A 5,124-nucleotide genomic window follows, 5' to 3' on the forward strand; every position below is an offset into this window, starting at 1 on the left:
ATATAAGCAAACTCACTGAAGGATGCATCAATTTACAAAACTTTATCGTTTTATTACTTAGGTTCTTAAATAAAAAATTTCATGTAGGTTCTTAAAAGAAAATTTATCATATACTTATTTTCATAATAGATAGAGGAAGGACCTTAGAATTTAAAAAGAGGATTCATACCCGACATCATGAGATTCTCCTGTGATGGTAGTTATGCACTGCCTGTTAGATCACATTGAAAGGAAATTCAAGTAGCAACATCATGCCCACCAATATAAATTTCTCGAAACATGTTTTATTCAAAGCCCAATTTCAACAACAAAAAATTAGTTTGGTCTTTCAAAATTTTCCAATGCTGTAATAGATGATAACAAGTTTAAAGCATGCCTCGCCAAACTCCTGGCATATAAAACTCTTCTAGGACCTGTAGGTTCTCTAGGTTTTTTAACAGCAAAACAAAAACAATGCTATTTTAGACATTTGGAGATCAAACATTTAGTTGTGGACTTGGGATCCCGCACATGTATATTTTCATGATTTCCCTTCAACAGTGAAAATAATTCAATCATCAACTGTTAAGCCATGCAACCCTTCAACTGGTGTCAACATTTGTGAAAAAACCAATAATTGGAAAACAACTTTCCCAACAAATGAATTTCAAGAAGCTCAAGTAAGAATTAGAAAACAATAACCTAGAAGCAAGCATGATAGGAATATGTTTAATGGAAAGAAAGTGTATGAATTCCACTATGGCCTGATAATATTTGGTCCTTTGGACCTTCATGTAATCCAAGATTACAAATATTTTGAAGCATCCTGAGATTTTTCTGATTCCACTTAAAACAACAACTACAATGGCATCCTACTGAATATTTTCAGCCCTGTGAAGGGCATCAAGAAGCATAATACAAATTTTAACACATATTTTACATCCATTCAATCATGTTTCTTCAAAAACCTTGAAAGCTTCGAGTGATTTATTTGCATTGCTCAGCCCAGTTATAAGGCCATTATAACATGCACAATCAGGCTTACGGCCTGTGGCTTTTAATTTCTCAAATAAATCATAGGCCTATGTTATATTCCCAGACTTAGCCAGACCATGAATCATAGTGGTGTATGTAATCACATTAGGGGTATGGCCAAGCTTTTGCATTTCTTACCAAAACACAAAATATTTGTTAAATTTTTGCACTGTGCAAAGGCCATATATAATAATACTATAAGTCACAACATTTGGAGAGCACTTCAAATCTTTCATTGACCAAAAACATACAAATGCCTCATTTATCTCCTCTGCCTTGACAAGAGCGTGAAGTAGACAGTTCCATGTATATACATTCGGGTTCAAGGCTTTCTGCATCATTTCATCCATAATCAATTATGCCTCGTCTATTCTTCCTACCTTTCCAAAACCATGTACAAGACTGCTATAAACAAATACATTCAAAACTATGCCTTTGGCCTTCCTCAAAAAGCATGTATGCCTCATCTAGTTAGTCAACCTTTGCAAGTCCATCAATAAGTGCTCCATAAGAAACTACACTAGGAGAATGGCCCTTTATCCTCATTTCTTCAAGGAGTTGGAAGGCTTTTTTCACCTTTCTTGACTTCCAAAAACCATCAATGGTAGTGTTATATGCAAGAGTATCAAGTTCACAACCTTGCTCTTTCATTGCATAAAACAACTTGTATGTTTTTTATGCTTCACCAGTATTTATAAGACCATGCAGTAGTGTAAAGTAAAAACATCTGGAACATATCCATGCTCTTCAATTTCTTCAAAAAAATTTACCAGCCTTGTAAATTTGCGCTACTCTAGGAAGAAAGTTCAGATATACATTATAAAGTGTTATATTTGGTGTGCAACCTCTACGAAACATATCCTTTAAGATTTTATGCCCACCATCTTTCCTACCCGACTTGAAAATTTTCTGTTGGAAATAATACTGAGAGGGGGGGTGAATCAGTATTATCAAGTCAATAAAACTTTTTCATTTCCATATTCAAATTCATATATGCAACTTCCATAACTTCTTATGATTCAGTTAGTTGATCCTTAATGAGTGCATTAGAATATTATCAACTATATTAACAATAAGCAGGTGCAGTAAAATAGAACAGATCATCGCACATAAGCCACACACATGAACACCATGATATAAGGTGGAAACCCAATGTGGGAGAAAACCACCTGCTGCAAGTTATCTCAATCTTCTTCTTAATAAGAAAATCCTTTTACAATATTTCTGTACTGGTGCAATCTTATACCAGTACGCAGGCTTCTACCTGTAGAGAGCTACAACTCCCATAGATCTTGTACTAGCCGATGCATTTACTAGTATGCAGGCTGCTACCTACTACAATGCTCCAAAGTTTTCAACTGCTACTGGAAGGGAGCTACCACCCCCTTAGCTCTTGTACTAGCTAAGATACTAGTATGTAGGCGCCGACCTACAATCTTCTCTCCTCCGGGTACCACGTTTCATACATTTTCAGACTGGATACACCTGAAGCACAACACATAATCTGAAAGGCCACGTTTCATCCAATTTTCATACTGGACCCATAAATATCATTGAAGCACATGATCAATCAATCTTCTAAATCACCCAATCACTAGATCAATACATATACGAGGATAATATGTGTGTCAGTAATCAGATCTAGTCCATTAGATCATATAAGGATAAGTCATTATGAACCTGATCCATTCATCTATCAATACTGAAGCTAAACATAATCAATCACTTCTCATAATGTTGTTATCAGAACATAATACTAGTAACCAAACATCACTTCAGATCCTAGAACACTGAAATAATAAGCAGGGGCAGCTAAATAGATTTCATGAAAAGTCCGCAGCTTCACCAATAAAACACCTACGTATATCTGCACCTTCTCCTGCTGCTTGTCTGCGTACCTCCGCACCTGACTCAACTGCTTGCCTGCGCACCTCCACACTACGTCAATTGCTTGCCTGCGTACCTCTGCACTGTGCCAATGACTTGCCTGCGTACCTCCGCACTGAGTCTTATGGATTGCCTAAGCACCTCCGCACTTGTGGCGCTTCTGGGCCTGCATACCTCCGCACTGTTCCTTGTCTGCACTTGCGGTCCTGCAGGTATAGACAAATTTCTAGACTTCAGGAATACCCCAAACTATCATATCTACAGATCTCATCATGCGCCGAGGAGATCTCAACCCATCAGTAGATCCGACTCGTAATCCACATGTTTCTCCTTGATTTAGATTCAACTATCACTCACCAACCGATCACAAGAATTTCAGATCTAGCTTTTCTTAAGATCTTCAACTTTCACAAGTGTCTAGCCAAATGATCTCCTTTCCTTTTTATAGTCAAGCTCTTGCTAAAACCATGAATCAAAACCATAGATAACCAATACAAGGGATCCAAATACCTGGGGCTCAATAGTTTAGATCTTATACCACGAACCAAAACCATAAGATCACTTAACGATGACTTAAATACCATGGACCAACCATCAAATTCCCACACATGCGCTTTTCTCTGCATGAAAGTGTGTGAACATTTAGGACCGCACCTTTTGTTTTGTGAATCTGCAAACATGTTCGCACCTTCTAAACAGAGTACTTGTGTACCCAGCCTATGACCACACCTATTACACAGCGCACCTACATACTTCTTATTTTCTTCATTCTTTGTGGGCTGATCATCAATCTTTGTTGTTGACCTGTTTTACTGTGATCTATCACCTGTATGATTTGCCATCAAGGACAACACTTTAGCCATAATGCCAACAATCTCCCCCTTTGGACTTGATGGCAAAGCTTACTTGTCATACTAAGAACTTGTCATTTGATTCCTTTGAGCTGTCCTGCATCCCATGTATTATGTCACATCTGATATCTCTTCTGTAGATTCATCTGATGAGATGTTCTTCTATGAGTGGGTTGCCATCAAGTACAACACATGCATCATAATGCCAACAATCTCCCGCTTTGGACTTGATGGCAACAACACCAAAATCACTCTCCCCCTTTGAGATCAAGGGCAAAGGGCAGATCAAGACATGCTCTTTCCTTGATATACATTCCACTGTCTATACTCCCCCTGAGTACCTGCTGAAGTCTCTGAATGAGCGCCCCCTTTGTATGTCCCATGGTGCACCAATATGACCATGCTCTTTCTGAGAACATGCTGAAATCTCTGCTCTACTGAATATGCTTGTTCATGCTCCCCCTGACTGTAGAAAATATCTGCAAAAGATGTTCTTCAAGAACAACCAAGACTTATACATCATAAAAGACCTTCCTATCACCAAAAGACTCAATACATACATCCATCACCCAACCAAGTGGGGATACATCAGAAATATGACAACCAAATACATTACATCTTCATCCCAAGCATAGTGGGGAAACCAAAATAGGCCGTTACATGACCTTGACATCATAAAAGAGATACATGACATAGAGACAAAGTATCTAGAGCAAGACTTATGAAAATCACTAATAATTGATAGCAGCAACATCTGTCAATCACCATTCAGATCAACAATCATTATTTCCTTCTGTTCTCGCTCTGCATTTGTTCCACCTGAATCCAACAACAGCTAGCACCAAAAGCTTCTAAGGTAATGCCAACAATGCATTATTTAGAAGTTAATCTGCTCCCCCTGAACCTGTGCCAGATGGTTTCTATCAGACCCATATCAGGCTCTTCTCACCCTAAGTCTGGCCCACTGATTTCCTCCATATTAACATATACGCGACTATATCCACAAGCATATATACGCGGATGAAACTCACGTACAACCAATTCCAGATTAGCAACTTGTAAATGTCTTATGACAGGGTATATAGATATCAACTTATCATCATAAAATCATTCAAATTATATCATATGTGAAAAAAACCATAGCCATCCAGATCTGCATGAACCAAGTATCATCAATTGGGAATATTTTCATCAATCAACATATGTATGAAACAACTTATCATCATATAGGTAAGAACTCATCATCATCATGTCTCCAGCAATGAAACTTTGAATAATCATCCATGTATCCAGCCAACAATCATCATCCATATGTGTGCCAAGAACAATAGGAGATGACAACAGCATACGAGTGACTCATCAACAAGTAAAG

At 37.9% G+C, this 5,124-nt stretch overlaps 1 pseudogene; it reads right to left on the reverse strand.

Moving 5' to 3' along the window:
- Positions 1–784: 784 nt before the first annotated feature.
- On the reverse strand, positions 785–4,135 carry LOC149195776 (uncharacterized; annotated as a pseudogene).
- Positions 4,136–5,124: the final 989 nt, after the last annotated feature.

Source organism: Pinus tabuliformis, chromosome 2_2, assembly GCF_031772625.1.
Source record: "Pinus tabuliformis cultivar Carrire ecotype Pingquan chromosome 2_2, CPIR1, whole genome shotgun sequence".
NCBI lineage: Eukaryota > Viridiplantae > Streptophyta > Pinopsida > Pinales > Pinaceae > Pinus > Pinus tabuliformis.